The 25,303-nt window shown below is 33.5% G+C and overlaps 1 protein-coding gene across 1 annotated transcript in view; it reads left to right on the forward strand.

Annotated features, from left to right (window-relative positions):
- Positions 1–1,624: 1,624 nt before the first annotated feature.
- Positions 1,625–25,303, forward strand: part of LOC106133903 (uncharacterized) — an 80,449-nt gene continuing 56,770 nt past the window's right edge. Inside the window, exon 1 of the mRNA XM_060953859.1 lies at positions 1,625–1,695. The gene's annotated coding sequence lies outside the window, so the exon portion shown is untranslated. The remainder of the gene's footprint in view (positions 1,696–25,303) is intronic.

Raw genomic sequence — 25,303 nt, forward strand, 5'->3', positions numbered from 1 at the left:
GTAAAAGGCCACGAAACGTTTTCACGAATCCCAATCAATCAAATCAGTGGAGTGATTCTATTCTAAAGCGCCTAGAACCACACGGCTTCGGCACAGAGACAGAAGCCAGACCAGAGTAACATTGCGTAGGTATGTCATATCGCAAGGTTTAGTCTGTCTCTGTGACAATCAATGTGTGTTTATTAAATTCAGGCTTTTAATTGATGAGTTAATTCATTACAGACTAATATATTTCCATGGATTAAAGTTGACTAAACTATGCGAAATATAAATGCAAATGCATTCATACATAGTTTGCTTATCTTAGGTGACCAACTGCGCAGTCAGTTTTTGCCTTAAAACTGCCTGATTGTGAAGGCCTCAAATATGTTAACTTTGAGTTCTAAGGTAAAGGAATCCGCCTCGTCATTCAATTAGTATCGATTTTGTGCGTGCAACCACGCTTGTCTAAAGTTTCGCCAAAACCTATCTAGCTGTTTTACCTTGAAAAAAGAAGGCATTTGTATTAGTAACTCTATATTGGTTTATATAAGTAAGGTACTTTAATGATAAAAACTTTAATGTTCTATATGAATATAGACAAAAGTGAGCGTTGCAGTAAGGTTCTTTCTTGAATTCTGTAGGTACTTGTGTAAGTAAGTTATTGTGCAAGTTGTTTAGGAGTATAACCACGCCTGTTTCCCGGAGGGGTAGGCAGAGACTTCCTTCCTCCTTCCTTTTACCGCCATATCTGCATCACATTTTGCTTTCAAATTCGCATTCATCAATCTTACCACGCGAGCTCTTCAAGGTTTATATGCAGAATTTTATTATAAATGTAGGCTTTAAGGCGACGGTTTCTTTTGGCTGATCAATGAGAACATCTGAGACGCGGTTTAGATGTCGTGTAACTGTATAGGTAGATATTTTGTTCGGGCTCCACCGTTTTGGGGCGCGATAGTCCTAGGGAAGGGCAACGCTCGATTTCACGCCACATTTTAAGGGCTATATAGGTACCTTCCTAGATACTATGAAATATGATAATATTTTTTTTTAGCTTAATTCTCAGTTATATAGTATAATTCTTATAGGGATTCGTATGTACTCAACTAATGGTGGTAATTGTACACACGATGACAAAAATATTTTGTTTCTATATATTTTGGTTATCCTAATAATTTTATCATAAAGACAAATAGAATTTATATAATAAAAAATATATTTTTATCGGTTCATATTTACATCGACTTTAATTAAATTATAATTTTATATACTTCTATTTGTTAATCAGTTCTACTCTAGATACTATTTTCACAACAAATTTCTTTAAAAACTTATGTCAACCGTCGACACTAATTGGAAGCCATGCTAAACGTTTTCCTAAGACGGCGTCGGGAAAAATCAAGTTGTTAGGCGGGAACAGAGCACGTCACTACCCGCCCGCCTTCGGGGTAGCTTCAGTGCTTTCGGCAGTTCCAATTCAGCTGGAGGACGGGACGCACGTACTCGCCCCTCTCGGTTAAACTACGAAGTCTTAACTTAAAAGTGACAACTCGCTTTAACTACAATATTAAAGACAATTTAAAACCAAAAACTTTATTACACTACTTTTGGTTAAAAATGAAACTTTTTATTATGAATTTTGCAATCTCCACGTAAAGACATGGCCTAGCTGAGACGCGGGTCAAACACCTGGCCGCAGTTTGGGTTGTAAAGGTAAGATTAGCTAATTAAAAGTAAATGTTTACTCATGCGAAAGTCTACTAAAAGTTCTCAACAGAAAAAGTCTTTCTTATTTTAGTTACCGCAGTAAAAAAATAAGTAAACATGTAAAGTATTTACGATTTTATAATACTTATACATAATTTTCTTAACAAAGTACTGTACGGCTTAAATGAAAATACATATGTTGAAAATACAACTTTCAGAAACTTTGAAAACTTTCACTTTTGTATACTTATATTCCACAATGTACCATAAAAGTATTTCTACTTTAAAATAATGATCACTCAAGTTATAAGACTTAAAAAGCTCTGTTTCACTCATGATAGGTATTTTTACTTTATTATGATGTATGAGACAAATAATAGAGATGTTATTTTTGTCAGAAAGTAAAAATTTTTGGTTTTGAACAGTTTGCTTTTGGCTTATTCCAGTCTGCGTTTTTCCTTGCTGTAGCGATTTTTATCAGTATTATCTAAATGGCATTTATTATTTTTACGCACTGAACAGATAAGCTTTGTGACCGGCAAATGTCATTTTTTTATTGTATACTTAAACAGGCAGTACATTTTTACGTGTTTGTCGTCATAATTTTTCGAACTAACCTTCACCGTAATAGCCATAACGATTTACCTATTCATTTCACTACAAACCGGAAATCATTCAACCTTGAATGTTCATTTGTTTGCGAGACCATCAATTTTGATCCGAATCTTATGAAAGAGGGGTAATATTAGGTTATTGAATCGTAAAATGCAACAGTCAACAAAATTTTTGTGTGACGTCCGGAGTCCTTACCGAATAATTTGAATCAAGCAAATTTGTAAAAACTATTACCAAATATTGAACACAATGCAACGTATTCCATACATGCCGTCTTAGGTGATAGATAATGACGACTTCTATAATAAACTGAAGATGAAATGATACTCTTAATATGTTGCATAAGGATTTGGTTGTCGGTGTGCCTATAACAATCGACCTTAAGGAATTTTTGCCGAAAATGCCGTGACTGTGACCCCAAAATGCCGATACTTTAAAAGGGGCTGGTATAAAAATTCTGTAATAACATCATGTTTTTTGCACTATATAAAAAGGTGGACGCGGTTTTGGTCTGTCTTGTTGTATGGCAGTGAACCGTGGCCAGCGGTTAGAGCGGCACTAGCAGAATTTGCTATTGAAAATGCTGCGTTGGAAGTTGTATTTTGTGGACAGACCGCGTAGTGGAAAAAGCTACTTGGGAACACGCCAGATGAGGGAAAGTGTGTTACTGGTCTTGTCCTTGAGTCGTGTCCTTTAACATCTTTCAGATGTCCTATTCTATCTTGGCGACCACACAAACAAATTACTGTAAATGTCCAGTAGATTTCTTAATTTTGATTACTGCAGAAAGAACAGCGTTCTAGAAATAGGTAGGTAATATCCACCTAGTAACCGGGATGGTAAAATTTATCTCTGAAGATATATATATATCTTTGTGTAAAGATTAAAAGCTGCGAATGTATGAATATTTACGAATACGCCTTAGCTTTGAAGTACTTATAACTTTCACAACTATTTTTGTTGATCATAAAAAAGCTAGTTATAAAATGTTAGACTGAATATTTGCAAAAAGTTTTTACGTATTCAATCATGTGTAGGAATTATAATAGTTAATCCTTATTTCTAGGAATTATTTGCCCTTGTCTGGATGTGTACAGTGGGGGGCAAATAAAACTGACTACATTAAAAGTCTAACACTTACGTATCAAAAGTATAACTGTGAAGGCACAGTGCCCATCACTCGTGTGGATCAGTCGTCAGATTTATATGAATGTCACTGTACAACATCTTAGCCACTTAGGTTTCTCTAACATCTAAACTGGTATAGGTTAGATTAGGATTTTTGGTCGTATGCGAATGTGCTGAAGTGAACGTAGTCTTGGCCGGGGCTACACACAACACATACCACATACAAATTATTTCGTGAATTTTTTAAAAGAATTCCTTTATAAAGACATCTACGCAAAACATCTACGTAAAAGGAGAGAGAAACCGCATTTTTTGAAAATTCCTGTGAGTATGAAATACAGGAAACATTATCTTACTGTTGTGTCGCGCAGTCGGGTAAAAGGCTAGGTAAAAAGCTAGTAGGTATCATCATCATTCTGGCGTCAATCTCTGTGACATCCGTATCTGGAAAAAGGCCATTATGACCATCGTCCTAAATTGGTCAGGTTTTTACACAGCTTTCTTCACACAGCTTTGTTACATATCTAGTTGCCCAATTTGTTGCTGCCCAAACGATGTTTTCTCTTACTGTCAGAGCATCAGTTAGCAACCAAAATAATGTACAGTGAACCACAGAGTATACCACCACACAGTCAGTCAGAAAAGAGTTATTGGTTACGTGGCCCCGATACGATTTGAACATCTGCAAACGTTAGTAAATATTTATATACCACCGTACCTTTAGGAAATCCATTCTAGTTTTGCAGCACTAGTTGGGCGTATCGACGTGGACCTGAGTTCTGCAATGCAATAGTTTAAACTTTAGTCTGGAACAGTCCGTTTGTACGATCCCAGTTTTGTAACTATTAGTTGTTGCTCTTGTCTTCGTACCGGTGTGGAATTCAGGCCGGGGACTAGTATGACACTTGCTTCGAGAGTCACCAAGGGGTTAAAGGGGCGCCAAATTATATGTACATCGGTATATAAAATCACACCTCTTTCCCGGAGAGGTAGGCAGAAACTACATCTTTCCTCTTGCCATGAGCCCTGCATACTTCTTTCGCTTCATCCACATTCATAGGTAACTCGAAAACCGAAGAACTACTTAATTTTTATACCAACTATATGTAAAGTTTTTTTAACTTTAAGGACAGAGGCCCTGGGGTCTCACAGACAAGCCTCTCGGTAGATGTTATGAAGTGTTACATCTGAAGTTTCTCACATAAAACAAAAACACGTAAACCGAGATGTTTATTCGGTTTCTAGTTACAGACACATTTTTCCGTCTATCTTCCTTATTTTATTTACAAGCATTTGTCTTGGCTTCACTCTAATACATATTGTAGCACATGTTTTATTAAAAACCTATTTCACTATATAGTTGAATCAAAATCCATTTAACAGATAATAAGTATTGTGATTGTATTATTTTGTTTTCACCAAATCTGCCACAGTCATTTTAATGACAGATTGTCAAGGAAAACCAGGTCAAAGTTATTAATGCAGAAAGTAACACATTAAAAATTATTATACCTCCAAAGTTCTTTTGTCGTGGCTCGGCAATGTTTGTTTAATGAGTTTCTTTTTGGCGATTTTTGTCGGTAAAATTCAAAACTTGCTATGGATGGCGTGTTGCAAAATTATCATAATAATACAATATTATTATGTCACTGTATTTTGTTCTTTATAAACGTTTAATTAACGAACGATTAAATAAAAGCTTCGGTTATTAAATGGTTAAGGCTTTTGAAAAGCATGATGCACAAGTTCGGATTGTGCCATGAGTATATAACCCATAACCTTTCTAATACCCAAAAATTTCTAAGTTTAATGTGATTGCTATCGGTCAGCTTTTACAGCAATCAAATATTTGGACAAAAATAATATTTAACGTATAGAGCCTCAAAAAATCTGGTGTTTTAACTTAGCCTTGGAGCTTGCAAATGTGTCTACTTTAACAAGATTAAGTATTGTAAGTTTCTTGTTTTCGCGTAGTCATCACATTACGAGCATATTTTGTTTTAAAACAAGAAACGAAAAACAAGGGTGTGTGGCGTGTTCGAGTGGATGGCGTCCGATACTAAACTTCTTCTCAGCGTATCGGCGTCTACAGTTGGACATATGCCTCTTCCACGCCTTCACAATTTAACATAATGTGGCCACTAAATGATATGTTATGAATTTTGAACAGATTTACTTGACTTGAAAACTAGCTTTTTTATATTTGCGTGAGGGGTTAACGCCTTAACGCGTTATCTTTGTACGCGTTCGGGCTTTACCAAACTTCGAAAACCACCGTCATACCCTTTAAAGTTATAAACTAACTTGATATATTTGCATAGAGACAAAGGGATATTTAATTAAACTTGGTTCTAATAAACAAAATCCGTCGGGTTAGGCCTGAAAGCCAAAAGATGTATGTAACTTTACAAGTAACTTAATTACGTAACTATAAGTTAACAAACTTTTTTTGTTTCCGAGTGATTGGGATAAAGTTATAATTGGGAATACGTTGCCTCGAAGAATATCAGTACCTTCTCACTACTGAGCGTCGATTGATCCTACCTTGATTCTTTTTCTGTATATGCGTCGGCATCAACTTCATAGTTCTAATTTTATAAAGCTCGCGCACGAGAACTTGGGAAAAAACTGGGTTGCAATACGAGTATGTTCACACCCGTCGATCTAAATCAGTCTAGAAACAAAAGATTTCTTCTTATTCCTGACATTAGACTCGCTTACATCCTCACCTACACGTAAAACGTCCAGTAACCAAAGTGACCCTCATAAAACGTAAAGAAGGTCCTAGCTTCTGCAAAGTCCAAGAAAGCTATAAGAAAATGCACGCTAATTTCTTGCCGCTTGCTCGGACCCTGCAGATAACGTTAGTCCTTGATCTTAGAAATAACGTTAAAGCTATACGAAAGTCCATCAGCTGTTAATGTTTCACAAAACACAGGGACTATTTCAACAAAAAATCTGTACTGAAATCTGATAATCATCTAAAAATTTACATATTTGTCACAAAATTAAATTCAGGTAAAAATAGATGCTTTGCAGGTAAACACTTACTTATAACAAAAGTTATCATAAAAGGCTACTTTGGTTCAAACGTAAATAAACATAAGTATTTTCAACTTCCCTTTTGTATAAATATGAATGTCCATATATCAAAGACGGTGAAACCGGCGACGGATATCGTATTATTTATGAACCAATATGGTTAATGTCTTTGATCGATGCTTACCATGGAAATGTTATGTACCAGAATTGATCTAGCCTTCGCACAACACAATTAAAGAAAGTATATTGTACAATATGTTGTAATTTTTATACAGGGGAAATATATTTTTTGTCTGTTATTTTTTTTTTGGTATGTGTGAAACCGTCACTTTATAATAGATTTCCGAGCACATGCTCGTAAAAGTCTTTTGAGGGCGCGCTAGTCTGGTAGCGATAAACAAGCGTGTGCTAGCTGCTTCTTTTTCCCGCACAGGTTTAAAAATTCAAGAAAATAACGGACTAGTTTTAGGTATAGCGAGACCTAGACTTGACCCTCAGAAGTAGCAAAGTCCTTTCAACATGACTGCTCTCTCAAGACTGCTTGAATAGATTTCTTTAAAAATTATGAGAAAACAGTGCACAAACAACTGTTTTTTGTGTTTATCATTCCTATAAGTTTGGGATAACGGCCTACAGAACAAAAATCACCTAATTCAACGTAGACAAATTCTTGTGCTACTATATAAGTTAGTATGTAGGTTCTGACCGTATATTTTTTGAGGTAAGATAAATTGCATAAAACCCCGATCTAGAGGTTCCGTAATGGTGGTCGAGCGGTCAAGAAGCGCACCTGTGACCCAGATAAGGGTTACGAATAGTGTTGTTATAAGGCTCGGGCTATATAAATCTCGACACTGAGGTATACGAGTACAACATATTTTCCTCCATATTGTATATTTATGTATACAAATGTACTCTCTTATAATATTAGTATGGATACTTTTCTCTTATGGACTCTTTTCGATCCCGGTTATCATATAACCAAAGTTACTAGTTGTCTAGTTAGGCGTTATATTACGAGTAGTATAGTGAGAATCATCTCGCAGCGACTCAAGGCCCACTTCACAACTCTAGTTACGAATTCTACGCCAAACTAGCGAGTTTTCATATGTACAATGTAGTGTTTTGTTTTTTTTTTATTTTATGTCTACGTATGCGTGACCATCCATACTAATATTATAAATGTGAAAGTCTGTTACTTAACCGTTGGGTATGTCTACTGATTTTCATGATTTTTTATTATGAATATGTCTAATTATCTGAGATAAAATGTATGCAATATTTTCTGAAAATTATATAGGTACATAAACATGATTCTTTACGGGATAGTCAACCAACAATTCTAAATGACTAGAATGCCAATTTCACACGCATCATAGCTACTGGAAATTCCCTTAAACTATATATAAACTATATATATAACTATAATTATATATAAACTTATTAATGCATACTTGTAACTTAATTTTTCAATTCATAAATTTACAAATTTTTTTAGAATGTTAATTATCTTTTTGTAATTACGTGAAACGTAGGCACCTTACGTTTCACCCCGAAGTCTTATCTCCATGAAATTAATTTCGGAGAAATACCATTTTCATTCACACGTAAAACCACACAATCACAATTACAAATACAAACTCAAAAAAATATAACGTTAATTTTTTTTTTCTATTCTTATACTCGTAATACAAACTTTGTCATAAGGTTGTGAGCCGTAGGCATAGAGTCTCGAAAAGACGAGGTCACGTTCAGTTGTATGGCTGAATGATGGAAATATGGATTTGACATTCAAATAGTGTCAGAAAAATGTAAAGAAGGATAAAAAATTAAGTGAACATCGGTGTACAGACAGAATAATCGGTAAGTAAACATTGTAACTAAATGCTTATCTCTGTTTTAATGTGACTTCAGAAAGTTCCAGAAAAAGATAAAGTCTTGAAACTTGAAAGTTTTGACTGATACGACGCTACGCGATATTTTAAGCACAGTTAAAGGTCAAGATTTTTATATTTTCAGCATTTATGTTAGAAGTAATGTTGAAAGTTATTGATTGTTATATTAATAAAAAAAACATATGTTACAAAGATTTATGGATGCCTAAGATTTTTTTAATTTTTAATTATATATATATACATTGGGCTATTACAGTTCTATTTTATTCAGATTTCTGGGATATAGTAAGATCAAGAATTACCGGAGGAATTTTCATTTAAAAGCGAATTTATTGTAACGCAAATTCAAATGCTATTTATAACACTTTGTGATATTCAAAGAATTATTATTTTAAAAGAACATTATGTCTTTAATAATATTTAATTATTATAATTATATTAAAAAGAAACGAAAAATCCGACATATGAATACTTAATAAAAACTTATAATGTCAATATTTTATCATTTGAGAAATAATATTAAGCGCTTTAATATTAAAATAGGAATGAAAATATTCTCTCGTAAAAATGGGACTTTAATTAATTAAAAGCTAGCATGCTCTTCGACGTGACCGCTTCAAAGTGCGTAATTAAAAGCGGTTGCTTTAAAAATAGTCTGTGATCCATGCGGTTACCCCATCTCTTCCATTAGGATTCCTCAAGCCAATTTTAATATTTGAGCATAGGTTCTTAGTAAAAAAAAGGTAACTGGCAAATAAGAGTGTTGAAGACTAGGTCTGTTAGTGTTAGTTAACAGTAAATTCAAGCAATTAATGTTGTTAATGTTGATTGGGTGGTCAATATTAGTGGTGTCATCTTAAAAGCCTTTATTCGCGAAAATTAAGATTCTCAAATATCAGTTTCTTTTCATATTATATTATAAAACTTTAATATAAAAGTTTTGCTTATTGAAGTATATTTGAATGAAATATGCTCGTATACTTACTCGGCTAGAACATATAGGTAGGAAATTCAAATCAAGGGAAATAAAATTTTCCGAATCTGACCTAGATTCTAGATTTATTTCAAAAATGTATAACTTGTTCAAGATTAAAAATTAATATTAAAACTGAATACCTAAGTTTTTTTAATATTCTTCTCCGCGAATTCCAAGTTATTTACAGCCGGCACGGTTTTTATGTAAGATACCGAGAAATCCCGTCTCGTCTTCAATTCCAGCGACTCAATGGAAAGGGTATTAAAAAATCACTTGGATCCAATAACTGACACCCCGTATTCCATAGACTTGGATTATATTTCTACTTAGGGTTACTAGCATTTTCTTATCATACTATAGTGCTAATATTGTGAATGCGACATTGTGTAAGGATGTGCTACAAAATTGTGAATTTCTCAAAAACGATTTATCCGTTTTTGTAGGAACATACTTATTATATTTCATCAAAATCGGACAGAGTGGTTTCAAAATTATCGCGTTACATAGATACAAAATTTGTAGACTGAGCGAGCAAAATGACTGCTGATTTTTTTCGCAATTCGTTATGTTAAATACCAACCGCAGAAATCAAAAGGCATTTATCCGTGTTGGCAGCCCTACTCGTATTGCTAAAGCAAATATTGCGATCGTCTTGTCAATAGCTTCTGATATTCGCTTACTGGCGCATGTTCAGAACGAAGATTGGCTACATACGATACGTGTTCTTCTCTTTGTTGTGATTTACAAACAAAAAGAAGAACTGTAAAGAACCCAGTATAACTATTAAGGCGTTCGCCATGAACGTAGGCGGTATTTCTAAACTTATTACCTAAAGAATACTTTTATTTATTGACACCTGATGGACTGTAGTAAAACTGAAACTGATTTGAAATGTGTGCGGGATTCGAACAAATAAATATTTTTACATGTTCAACCTTTTATAAACGAGGTATGTCACAACTTGGATAAGAACCGGAAGGATAAACATAATTTTATCTACTTTACAATTAAATATATATATAATATAGTCCTACTCGTATAAATAAAACATCTGAATTATAGTAAGTGATATAAAAAAGAAAGAGGATATCTAACTAAAAGGTTTCCGTAGCGACGATAATATTATTCTTTATCTCAGAATCCACTTATACAAGGATTTTGTGTTAGAAGTGTTTTAAAAGATTTACTTAGAATATTCCCCGAGAATTCCACTTCATAGTTGAAATTGTTAGAAGATAGAACATTTACAATAATCCACTTATAAATCCTTGCCTTTGTTGTACAAGGGGCTTGTTTATCCCTTCCCTCATAGCATGTACCCGATTGAATTTTCAGCACTCTAACTCACTTTTTACTACAGAAATGTATTCAAAGAGTATTACTAGCTGTTGCCGCGACATAGTCTACCGTAAACAGACAGACAGACACTTTCAATAAAAATAATCTGATTTACACAGATGAATAGAAAATATTCCTATACACCAGAATATGTTAAAAATACATGTGAATTTCTATTTTTCACTTTTCCTCATAGTTTATTCTGTAATAATAATATTTTCACAGGAAAACTCGACGATGCGGCCAGGTGCGAGTAAGCTTTAGTCATGCTCGTGAATTCAGAATTTCTGATAGTAATATGAGCTCAAAACGATTATTAGATAATCTAGCGAAAATTTTCCTTTTAGCCAACAGACGTTCAGATATGATATGTACTTGTTTTATTTTGTACAATGAGTGATTGTATTATCAATATTAATACGTTTATGAAGTAGGTGTTCTAAATAAAATATAATTTCTTCATTACTATCCAAATTAGTAACCTTTGCTTGTCTGTTATCCTAAAACATCGAGACACTCTGTGACCAACGTTGAACGAATCATGATATGTTCAAAGATCTACTTGCATAATAAATGTTGAGTTAAGCATCATTTTACACATTGACCCATCAGCCGAGTGTACAAAGTCATCGAAGCAAGAACTTCATGAATATTCAATGAACAGCTTTCGATTAAAAATCAAAACGCCCTAAGCTTAGAAGGTCTTCTTAGCGGTGTTAAGTGATTTTATATTGAGTTACTTTGTAAATAAAAACGGACAAGCTAAGTTGTCTCAATATTTTGCATATTTATTGTCGTTCGGACCGTAATAGAAACTTAATGGAATAATAGATAGTGCTGTCTGAAAATAAATATTAAGAAAAGATTATTTCACTTAAAAATTGTGGGATAACGAATGAGTACCTATAGGTTTATCGTATGAGAATACTCACATACTCATACCTTACATATTGATTGATATTCATGACTTCCTGGCAGTCAATACTTCTGATTCAGACTTCTACTAAGTAGTACAAAGTCTACTATTTGTTACTATTGGCTAGTATATATCGGCTTAGGTACTATTAGCTAGTATGTTAAAAAAGAAATGTAGTATTACTTACTACTTGGATTTACTTACTTACATTTTGTCGAAATAGGAATAGTTTGAGTTCTACAGGTTTAAACCTTGATTAATGAAAAACCTTCAAATAAGAGTTAACTAAAATCCACCGTTACAAAATTAGGGTAAGATAAGAGACCGTGTTCGCAAGAAAGCAATCTTGTGAAGAGTACTAGACGCTATCGTTAGCGTTTCATCGTAATAGCTTATATAGAAGGCTATCAACTTACATTACTTATCTTAGTACAGTTTGATCGGGATATGGGTTTACCTTTAATTGAAGCTTTTACTATTACTTTCTTCTAATAATGTCGAGCATATTGATAAAAAGAGTCTTTGCCCACTCTACCACCGTGCTTTGTATATTAGGTATATATTAAACGTTACAAAGACAATATTAGGTTTTTATAAATAAAACTCAACAAACCTTGTTAAATGCGTTAGCAAAACTTTTAACGTCATCACAATGGCTTCTAAATCCGGGTCCGCAGATAAAATTGTGTAAACTTAACAAAATTAGAAAATTCAAAGTTACATTGTGCCTTTGTTTAGAATTCCGATATCATTATTAATTCACAACACGCGATTGCTGCGTAAATTATAAAGGGTGTTCTTAATAGCCGGGGTGAAATTTTTCTGAACTGGTCACTGGAAAAAAGGGTTATCTGTGTGAAAAATGTTAATTTATAATTATCGGGGATGGCACGAAAATTAAGGTAATCTAAATATAAACGCGTAAACGCAAAACCCATCCGATGGGTTTAGAATTTTAAATTTGGTATGTAGGTTCCTAATGTGAACTAAGGGTGCACTTAGAGAGGCTTTCACAAAATAACAGAACAATAACAGAAATTATTTATTTTATTATTAGCGGGTTTTTTCGTTTTATGAGGCAGAGCCGCGGGCGCACTCTAGTAGGTTTATAATTTGATGTTACTGGTTTTTACATAACTAGTAAATACATAGAAAAAGTCACCCAAAAGATATTACAAAACATATATTTTCTTTATGCGACTACAGAAATAAATATCGCAGACTGTCATAGTTTATCCTTAAAGGGTTTTAAGGTAAAGAGAATTGTTGGCAAGAGGCGATGATAAAAAGTGCGAATAAAACCGACTGGGCGGCTAGATAGCCGATATGACATTTTACCATTTCAAATGTTTAACGAAATCTGTTTTCTGAGTGAGATATTAATTAGAATTAGGAGATATTACATATTTCTTTTATTAAGTAGGGGCGTCCTTCATTCTGTTTTTTTTTTTCTGGTAAGTATGGAAATAATATAATAAGTCTAGAGTTTTATTTATTAACTTATTTAAAACACTAAATTAATTGTAACCATATTATATAAATACAGAATATGAATGACTAAGTAGTAAAACTAGGGAACAACTCAGAACATGTGCATGCAGCTAAGCCAAGTAGTTAAATTATGAGCTAAATAAGAGTATTATAAGCTGAGTAATATTAGTTACACAAAGTTATGAATCAATAAAATAGCAACCGATCAGTTATGCTCTACTTCGCTTGAGTTAATATCAATTTGTATTCAAGTGATGATCAATGTACCCTTGAATAAAAATTTGGTAGTCTGGCTAGTAAAACAAATGAATCGAAATCCACAGAGCATGGGTACCGGGCTCTGGATACTGGTGCGTCTTTCATTACTCTGTGCTCAAATCAATCAATCAATCAATCAATTACACGGAGGTTTCTTCATCCACAACTAGTTACGAAACAATGATAAAAAATAATATTTTGGTCCTAATAAGGTTCCATTTATATTCATAGAATGGAGTAATAAATTTTTGTATTGCAACTAGTTTAAAAAAAATTATATATAGTTATGTGTATGGCAGAATTATTTTCAAAGCGGACTTATGAGACAATAGGTGATGTATGGAAAAATTTTCAAGTAAGCACGTAGTATCATCCCTCATCCATCTTTTAGCCTAAGAGCTTCTACAAATGCAGAACAACTGAAAGTAAGAATTTTACTTCGAAACCATATGGTGATGAAAAAAATATTTTCAGCGAAGAAAAGAACACATTAGAGGTGTACTTATTTAAATGTTTGATGTTAAATGTAATTTAAAAGAAAGGGAAACCTCATCTAAAACGGCGACGGTAAAGACGAGATGTTATTTTTAACCATCGAACGTATTCTTCTGTTTTTTTTGTAGAAAGTAAGAATCATAAGAATAATTTAGCTTTTCATATACCAACGTATGTTTATACACATACATACTAATAACGCCTACCTTACGGAGAAAATAGCAACTAGGTAAATATTTTCAGCCCCCACGATCCTTGCATAGCGTTTTCATATACGATCATTGGTTAAATGCACTTCAATTACATCACGTTTTTATCCCTTACGGAATAGACAGAGACCACAGTCTCGTAAAGACTAAGAACTCTCTAGAACCAAAACTATTATACTAGTTTTATACATTTATAGAGCCAATTATTCACATTAAATATCCATTAACGCCCTGGAAGCCATATTAAACGGTAATGGTGCCTACTAACGCCACTACGGACTGTCACCGTCTGCTCAATTTCTCTACGACTGGAAATAACCGCGAAATATGCGTGTATGATATAAAGATCAAATTGACGTACATACATACTATTAGGTCCATTACTAGGTCCATGGTACATACAAACTATCACTATTTTAATTTCAATTCCATCATTAATTCATACGGCTCAACGTGCCCTTTTTTATTTCAAGGCTATTGGGTATATCTGCCCCGCAAGGGATATAGACGTGATCTTGTGTATGTATGTATGTAAAAATATACCTTATTTTTTACAACAAAAAACCTTGAACTTGTTTCTATAGTTTTTCTATTTTCGTCATAAATGATCTTATAGTATCGTTGTCCAATGAACAGATGTAGGTACTATAATAAAAATATCTCAGACAGATTCATACAAATGGGTAATGGAATAAAGATATTTCTATTCTCATGAACACGAAGCAAATTACTGTGACTAATACAACATCAAACTACAAATTGCTGGCGGCGAGCCGACAGCCCCACTGTGATCCAGTCTTTCATCCGGGACACTGCTTTTAAAACCTGGATGAGACTCAATACAAAAGAGAATCCTAACTGAATAATTGTTTGACAGTAAATCTTTGGTTTTAAATTATTCCTATTTCTATGGTTGTAATGGGGATAGGTTGGTCATAAATATCATAGTCTACCACACTTGATAACAGCATAAAAGACAATTCAAAGACAAATTTTTAAAACAAACTAGAAATTCCAGTGATAATAATGGGGATCGAAGAATCAAAGTGTTTCTGGAAAAGAGGAATCTGCACGATCGGCGGTGGAAAGATGGTAATCCTGAAGACGTTAGAACCATACACACATAATGTAGAAGTGAGCCTCTTTTTGTTGGAAATTAAAGTAAGAATTAATAATCTCAATTCCCTTCCAGTAATTTAGTAAAATGTTGATCTAGTATAAGGCGGCTAGCGATACGGCGCGACCGGGGTAGGTTCCATATTCGATAACTTATTATAAACCATAGACATCTGAGAAGTCTTCAAATAATATTATAAAAAAGAAATAAATCCTTTCAAGTCCTGTAAAAGTGACTAAGCGCAAGTGTAGAACTAGTTGCGGTAAAAAACACACAAAGGTTTAAGATTCATATTTTGGAATCAAAACTTAGTTAACCACGCTTTAAAATGACTTTAGTCAACAGCTTGCCACGATCTTACGATCAATTTTAATCTTTGCTTGCAATTTTTACCTAACTAAAAAAACTTAATAAAAACTTAAACCTAAAGTTTTAATAAAAACTTATTTATATGTATAGTTAGAAAATGTGGAGCCCACTTGTTTTCCTTGCAGTGCTTTCTAACGGTAACCTGATCAGAAGGCTTGCTGTCTCTTGAGCCTTTGAGCTGGACAATTTTCACGAGATTAGCTATTATTATTACCGATTAATCTTTTAAAGTTGAAAATTATAAAAATCAATTTTAAAAAAATGTTATCCGCTTCCGCGACCTATCGCACCCAATCCGAGCGTCGAGAATACCTACCGTGATTCATTTATTACGAACGAATTGAATTATTGCGCACGAGATGTAAATAAACATTCACAATTTTACTATGTGCGAAGAGTTTTTACTACTTTTCACGTGATAGGTATTTTAGTTTGTTTATCAACGGCTTGGAACGATAGCCCAGTATGATGTTGTAAAAATCTGGCGCAGCTGATGCTGTAATTTGAACTCTCGGGAGAAAAATGGGTTGCAGCCATTTTACATTTATCTCCGAACAAGACGCCCTCGTATTCGTTTATATTGGAATGGCTGTCATTTCGCATTCTAGTTTTCAGAATCTATCTATGTTTGGAACGTAAGTAGGTACTTATATGTACTATATTTTATCAACCTAAATTTATGATTTTTATATTGACTCTTTGATCATCAGTATTGTAATTAGTTGTGCTCGCAGAAGGGTAATCTTATCACTCTGCTTTTTATATCTTTGGAAGAGTGAAATATTTGCTTATTTTTGTTACTCAATTATAAAGCGGCTCTAGAAACGAATACAGGTTCTCAATTTATTGTTAGTCATCAACGGCTGTATTTCGATTAAAAATTATATTAATACTTATTTCGAATTATATCGGATGCCGCCGGATTTTCTTTAAATTTAATTGTTTACTGTTTAAAATTATTATAATAAGGTACGTATTTGACACGCACTTAGGTACTTTATGTTGTCTAGGGGTGCACATGCAGGAAAATAGGTAATGGGATTTACGCGGGCATACCTGTTTTAATATATGAAAATCCAAGATTATTCCCCCTCACTTCATAAAACGCAGAGGTAACTTAAGAAGTGATGTAAGTTATTTTTGCTAATGAACACATAAGAATATTTGTTTAAAATACACAGTTTCTAACAAACATATCGCTCCATAGTTATAGGAATTTGGATAAATATTCTAATTCATGTACTCATTCACACAAGCAAGCCATTCAATAGGTAAATAGCAAAAAGCAAATTACTATATAAATTTCACAGCAAAATTATCTCAGTATTTGGAAGCAAACCAAACTTCTCTTTATCAGCCGCAGGGATCTTCACTCACAAGACTGCATCGAGTTGTATCAAAGCCTAGCTTTCAGAATAATATCAGTTTTCATTAGGAGACTGTATGCAAGGCTTCTAGCCGTAAAGAGAGGTTTTGAAAGAAGTTTTATTAATAGAATTTCGCAAATATACGATGTTTGTTGGAGCGTCGGCGGCGTATTTGTTAAGCATTTGGGTGTGGGCCCATAGTAGGTACGTTAATTCAACTGTTGCCCGTTGTACCAATGACTTTCATAAGTCATGTAGGTACAAAAGCTTTCATGCTAGTCTGGTTGTGATAAAAATATTGTGTAACAACTCTTTCTCTTGCAAAAAAAGGAAAATTATTGTATAAATTTCTTCTTTATGGTGATTGGTTAATTTATCTTATCTATCACTAGTTAGTATTGTTTACTGTTATCTCCATTAGGTATAAATATAACTTACTAAGTCTTACTTACTAGTGTGAGTACAAGAGTTGTACTCACCCTTATACAAGACTTACTAAGTAATGCTCTTACGGAAATGTACTAAAATTATCGTGAAATTTCATTTTTATTTCTTTCTTATTTTTATTATTCTACTTCTTGTTATTTATGTTACACATACAAAGCTTTATCTTATTAAATGGCTAAACAAACAACGAAATAAACACACACATTCATTCAAAGAGGTGTAAAATATGAGGAGAAAATGTAACTGTAAGAAAATGGAAATGACATCAGGCACAAGCTTGGATTTTCTACGTCTTAGTAGGTATTATTCTCTGTCGTAGTATTGAAGTAACGGTTGTGTTCTCGTCTCTAAAATTACAAGTCCCTGATTCGTATCTTAGCCGGGGTTTAATATTAAATGCACTATTACTTATTAGTCTACATTATATAGTCCCATTCTACAGTATGGGGAACCACATGTGTCTTAGGAAATCATCCTGTAACTGCAGATGTTTTGAAAACAAAACATCCAAAAATAGCTCCTCCAAAAATGAGCTCGAGAGCCTACCTTCATTTCATTCCCGCCCAACCCAATTTGGGAGACCGTCACGTGGGATAATTATATTAGGGGATAAATCTAAACTTTCTAAATATATACTAGGGGTACTCTAAGCCATTTTTGATTATCAACATATTGAAATTAAATATTGAGAATCGAAATTGGAACACAATATTACTTATATTACCTATTTTAGCAATGATTTTTTTTCGAATACTCTTTTTTAACTTTTAATGTGTGCGAAATATATTGTGTTTAATAAATAGTTATATAAACCGCGGAGAAGGAAGAAGTTCAAAACAAATATCAATACATTTCCCATTTGAGACTTGAATTATGGTAATTTAGAAACTAGGTGTTTTTATTCAACGTATTCGTTAGCATATTTGACACATTTCGATATAATTTTCGGGAGCTACAATTTAAAACGATTTCAAATTTAAAAATTTACAAACAACATTCACTGTAATCCAACATTTGAAAATTAAACTGAAATAAGGTTGAACAAAAATTTTTCTCTTCTAAAATCCTTAATTAAGAGGTGTGCACTTTTTTATATTTTCTTTCGCGTCTCTGCGAGTATAATTATAAATAGAAATTACCAAGCCTCTATGCTCTTAAAAATAAAATAGATATCAGAATTAGCTATTTACCTTCAAGAGAGCTTTCTAATTGATAGTTCTTGGCGAACCGTCACTTGAGAAGTATACTTAGGATAGTAGTGTATATAACCTCATTGTACCAGATATGTAATGATGTGACATCAAAGGGCTGAGCGCTGAAGCGAGGAAATCGGCACGGGCATTCATGTGGTTAATTACGGGATAATTTAGAACCTCTAAGGGAATTTTTGAAATATTCCCCTACTAATAATGGGATTCATAGTTTCTCACTATGTGATCTCCAATAGATTACCGACTTTACGAATTTAACTTTGACGTTAACGCTAGTGAATTTGACTTTACCATGGAAATGTCTAGAAAAGTAACTCCGTGTAAATAATACTAAATTTACATACACACTTACACAAAATCATGCTTCTGTAAGTTTAGGCAAAAATTACATTTTTACACTTGTCACGATCAGATTTAAATTAAACCACACACACATGTAGGTAATCACGAAAGTTCAAAACTAAAAATACGGATCCCTGTATTTAAAAGTCTTTTTCTTGATCGGCTTTTACATTCTAGGCGGGAAGAGATGCAGCGGGCGCACTATATTCACTTTTCACAATTTGTAGGATTTTTAATGTGCAAACTTTCTGTTGCACGTATGTCATAAACTGAATAAACCAGGACCATGACCTTAGACACATAGAACTTTTTATTATAATATTTAAAGCAATAACATATTTATTCTCATGAAGAACAAAACAAACAAGAAAGGTAACAGATACAATTCGCAAAAAAAAAAAAACATTACCGTCTCCTAACAAAATTTATTTCTATTCGGAGCATGCAAAACAGGCACTACTTTACAATGTTAGCCGTTGCATATTCATAGGGTCTATTCATAACCAGTATTACCAGATAGGGCGGACAGAGATTCATTGTAAATAGGGCCCGGGTATCTTCCAGACTCACTCCCGCACTGGATACAATCGGGTGACAAATGGCGCGCGACACGTTTCCGCAAATTTAAATCCGGGACAGGTATTGATTTGACTGGTATTTGTACTAAATAATTGAAGTACTGTAAAGACATTTCCTGTTCCAATAGACAATCTATGAAAATGTAGCCAATGTTTGATAATTCACTCTCGGATAATAAACTTTTCACAATGTATATCGGTCCAGCAAAAATTACTGCTAAATATCTATAAGATTTTTATTTCTAGCGTACAAATTTGCAAAGAAAAAGCTGGTTTAAAATTAAATAAGTTGGTAAAATAATATTTTGAAAATGTAAACACAACATTTGTAATTATTTACTTTTATTTCATCATAAATCGTGCTGACCATTTGCAAACCATCGTCAGAATAGCGGACAATATTGATAATGAAAAATACACTCTATGTCTGGAGCGATTTGGTTCAAAATAATTCTTGGAAATGTTTGTTTGAGTACCGTTTCGCCCATCATCAGCAATAGAGGCAATTCCGTCAGAAAATGTAGTGGTCCTTGTACGTACTAGCGGGTAAGCGTTTGGTTTTTCAGTTACAGAGTCAGTAAAAAGGTACTTAGCTTTTGTACTTGAAGTTGCTCACGTATTTTTCTTTTCCGTAAATTCGAATTAAGTTATCCTTAACAAAAAATACATACATATAATCGCGTCTTTATCTCTTACGGAGTAGACAGAGAATCTATTAAAGAGGCTACGATCACATTTAGTAAGGCTTAATGACGGAATTGAGAAATTTGATACAGTAGAGTATTTTTTATACATACATACATACATATGGTCACGTCTATATCCCTTGCGGGGTAGACAGAGCCAACAGTCTTGAAAAGACTGAATGGCCACGTTCAGCTATTTGGCTTAATAAAAGAATTGAGATTCAAATAGTGACAGGTTGCTAGCCCATCGCCTAAAAGAAGAATCCCAAGTTTGTAAGCCTATCCCTTAGTCGCCAATTACGACATCCATGGGAAAGAGATGGAGTGGTTCTGTTCTTTTTTGTATTGGTGCCGGGAACCACACGGCACTAAGTATTTTTTAATAATGCCAGATCATTAACCTAAAATGATTTCTCAATATTGACGACAACGAACGAACCCCCTACATTATACCACGCATAATAAACCCTATAAGTGCAGAAGCTAATTTATTAGCTAACTTTTTCATAGTTTTACTATTTAATAAATGCTACATATGTTGCTGGCGTAGCTTGGTCATCAATTACGTTCAGACCGCAGGGCGTGGAAACGACCCGAGGGCCGAAATTTCTAGGTTTTCATATTGAGCCGAACGAGTCACAATTACTAATAGGTTACTTACGATAAGACGTAATTATTATTTTTTTGCCTATTATTTAATTTAAGCGACTAGATATAAAATGCCGTGTGGTTCCCGGCACCAATAGAAAAAAGAATAGGACAACTCCATCTATTTCATATGGATGTCGTAAAAGGCAACTAAGGGATAGGCTTACAAACTTGGGATTATTTTTTAGGCGATGGGTTAGCAACTTGTCACTATTAGAATCTCAATTCTATCATTATGCCAAATAGCTGAACGTGGCCATTCAGTCTTTTCAAGACGGTTGGCTCTGTCTTCCCCGCAAGGGATAAAGACGTTTTTCACAACGGCTACAATAGGGGGCTACAATATGACAAAGTCGTAAAACAATATAACTTGGTAATACCATGATAGTATAAACACACGTAATTAAATACATTGCGTGATTCTTGATATAATTTTGACGCTAAAGTGTTTTACATCCAATCAATATTAACATATAAGAAAATACCGTTACTTATTTTATTTTTTAAAATTAATTAAATATAATTGTTATATATTTATTATAATTAATAATCTTTAACTAAACAACATATATACTATTAATAAATCAATAAAGAACATCCATACATTTTCAATAATGACGGACGAGTTTTAATCACTAGCAGCTGGCTGAAGATAAGAAATACTTTCTTTTTGTCGATTCCGAGCAGTACCTAATACTAGGGAACCAAACTTTGCACGGCTAGAAGAGCATATTACCTATACTTACACCTTCATCATTCAACCACTGATTCTTGCGTGGTCATAGTTCATGGGTTCAAAATTACTCGACGAATTTTGATGGCTCTTATAAATTGACCTAACATTAGCAAACCTGCTTGTTGTGCTTTAATAGTCTGACAAACCGAAGGCCAAGTTCAGCTGGATGGCTCAATGATAGAATTGAGATTTATCATACATTTTTATCATTTGGGTTTAATGAAATTTTTAAAATATAGGTACCTATAATAAATGTATTCCGTAAATCTCACGGGGCCGGTGAATGAGTTCCATTTGTTTGTCACCCTTTGTTGTCGTTAATGTCATAAATGGCTTAACGCTACATAACGGTTAAATCTGTATAATGGTTAAAATATAGTCCTACCTTTGAATCTACAAATCCCGTAGGATGAAATTCGGGAAATATCAACTTATAATTTCGTGTGTAAGTGACTACTTGTACGAGGCATCGTTACCAAAAATTAAAAAAAGACGAAAAAAAATTTTGCTTCCAAATTATTAATAATAACCTTTACTACGTACGTTTGATAGCTAACCAATACTTTACAGATAAGGGAAAATATCTTAAGGAAATCTACATTCAGGCAACTGGATTTGTAGCCAAGATCCAATATGACTTATGATCGCCTGTAAATCGGGCATCGTTTAAGTGTAAAACCTTAATTTCTGTAACCGATGTCGTGGGCATGGACAGACCCCGGGCTTCTCTCCAATGTGAGGATGCAACCGGGACTAACGTTATTATCATCATAATACGACTGAAAACCTGAAGACGCCGCGAACCGGACAATATAGAGAGAAAGTGTCTGAAAGTGGACCCCAGGGTTCACACAAACATGAGACAGAAAGAGATAACTATGATAATGTTTGCGACAAGATTATTTTTTTAATGGGCTGAGTTGTAAAATTCTGTCATCTAAATTATAACAGACAATTCCATTTACCGTAGAACTTACCACAAGAGTCATATCTACAAAAACAAAACAGTAAACAACTTAAATTTATATAAACAAATTAAATCACAACTTGTAAAGTAAAATTAGATGTAGTTTGCATATTGCAGTCTTATGAAGGATGTTAATTTGTAATCTGACATGAATTCAAATTGATCTCAATTATTATGCTAAACCCTACAAAGACGTCTTTAAACGATTACGTAAATACGTGAGGGATATTAGACGAAGGAAACTTTGACGAGGTTTCACCAAAGTTTCTTTTGGTATTTATCAAGTAAATTAATTTCGAAAACAGCTGGTAGGTACGTTTCTGAGACCTTTTTTAGGATACAATTAAACATATCTATTAAAAGTGATATTATTAAGGCTGCATACTGGCAATAACACTGTAGTTTTTTATTAAGATAATCAATAAGAGGGTCAATAACAAAAATCTTTTGTGTCCATATATTTTCTTTTTGGTAATCAAATTTTCAACAAATTACATATATAAACTCTGAACCTACATATCGTAGGTATTGTTTTAATTTCTGAACTTTTTTTTTAAATACAGCACACAATAGGTACTGTGTTTTTATTAAGTTCTCAGATGAACACGAGAACAACACGCACATTCTATTTACAATCTGAACCGAATTAACTAGATTATCTATATTATATACAATATGAATTCATCTGTGGTTACAAACAGATAAATTATATATGTACTTTATAGCAATTATTGCATTGTAGCAGCGGGTGCGTGACATTCCTAGGATTTGTGTGGCACAGAGCAATAAAGACGGTTCTTCTTGGCTCAGTGGTTTGCGGTATGATGGCATGCACATTGCGGCATATTATGCTTAAATGTACAAATCATTATGAAAAGAACCATTTGATGTTCAGATTTTTTCACAGTTCTATCTTACATGTTCATATACCCATTGTTAGCATTGCATATGACCATAGTGTAGTTAGAATGAATTTATGTATTTAAGTAATTATTTACCGAATTTACGCACAGGTAGGTTACTGTCAGAAAAGGAGAATAAACTGTCATCTGACCTCTGTTTTGTATTAAGAACCCAACCCACCTTTGATCATACTTACACATTCAGTGACATGAATGTGCAGGTTTCCTCCTAATGATTCTTTCTAAATCGGGGATTGCAACCGTGGGAATTTGGGCATGAATTACTATTCATGTCCGATATCATATTTTTGGTTATATTCTAAACCCACCTCATATACTAGATTTCCTCAAAATGCATCTAGTAGATTTTGCGTGAAAGAGTCACAAACATATGTAACCTAAATCCTTGCATCCACACAAATGTTCGTATTTAAAACAGAATTTATATAGAATAGGTATCTAATTAATCTAATTTCGTCAACATAATGAACATTTCGCCGCTGAAACTAAAACGTATCTTCTCATAAACTTGAACCATGAACTTTCAAGTACCTATTTGTGAAGCTTTCCAAACTATTGCTTGAACTTATGAAAACTATACCAGTTATGAACGGTGACAGGCAAAAGACAGACAGGAGAAAAGCGGGGTAATCTTGTATATGTCAGTGCGGCTTTTGGCCGTGAACTTAGAATTAATATTCTGTGTAACTCTCCCGAAGTTAGAACTCAGTCTTAATATAATCTGGCTTTTGACGACCTCTATGGTGCAGTGGAAGTTTTATTTTGGATCAAAAGGTACCAGGTTTGATTCGTATAGTTCTGCGTCTTGAATGTTTATCTTTATACTTTATTGATATTAAATATAATATCGTAGGGTTCCTGGAACTTAAGAATAGGACTTCTTCATCTCCTTCCCTTGGATGTCGTAAAAGGCGACCAAAGGAAAGGCTAATAAGTTTGCTACTCTTGTAACTGGTAATCTCGATTCTATCTTACGAGTACAGCTGAATGTCGCCTTTCAGAGTTTGCAAGACTGTTCCATATGCTTTGTCTACCCCGTAAAGAATAACGATGTGATTATACATATGTATGTTAAATTTAATCCTTGAGTGAGCATATGTATCGAAATTTCTTTGGGGCAAGCTTCTTGACTAGTATAATTTGACTATATGTTTTTCTCGTCTATAGGAATCTCTCTATTTATTTTATCTTATCATATCTGAATAATATTAGTATACTTCTCAATTTCATTTTCCATTTTATTCGTCAGCTGTTGTTTTAAAACTCTGTATCTACCAAAAAGAGATTTATCATGTTATTATAATACATAGGCCAATATTTACAATCGCCTCCAAATATCAAGCCCCGTTGAAATAAATATAACCCGACTTGCATGGTACTCTGTATATTTCTCATAACCAATTTTTTCCATTTTATTAATATTTAAAAAAAACAGTCATGGCTTACACCGCAAAAATGTTGTTAAAAGATATTAATTTGTGCTCGACGTGACAACATGGTACGCATATTTAATTCTCAAAATTATTCTGCTTTTTCATTTGCGGTAAAGCCATATGGAACAGATATTACGAGTAGGTATTTACACACACAGGTTATATTTATGTCACTCCCTCGTCAGAGCTTAATTGCCCAATGCATTTTGAGCTGACGGCATCAAAAGTCTGATTCTACGAAATTATATGCCAATGTTTTTACGTATGACAAAATGTATACGGGTAAATCTCGCAGATAGGATATTAACTTAACGAAACTACATTTTATAATCCCAACTTATATAAATGCAAAAGTAAAATAGTTTGTTTGTTTTCTCTTCACGCATTTTCTACTGAACTAATCTGCCTAAAATTTTTGCGTATAAAA

The sequence above is a fragment of the Amyelois transitella genome, chromosome Z (assembly GCF_032362555.1).
Source record: "Amyelois transitella isolate CPQ chromosome Z, ilAmyTran1.1, whole genome shotgun sequence".
Taxonomy (NCBI): Eukaryota; Metazoa; Arthropoda; class Insecta; order Lepidoptera; family Pyralidae; genus Amyelois; species Amyelois transitella.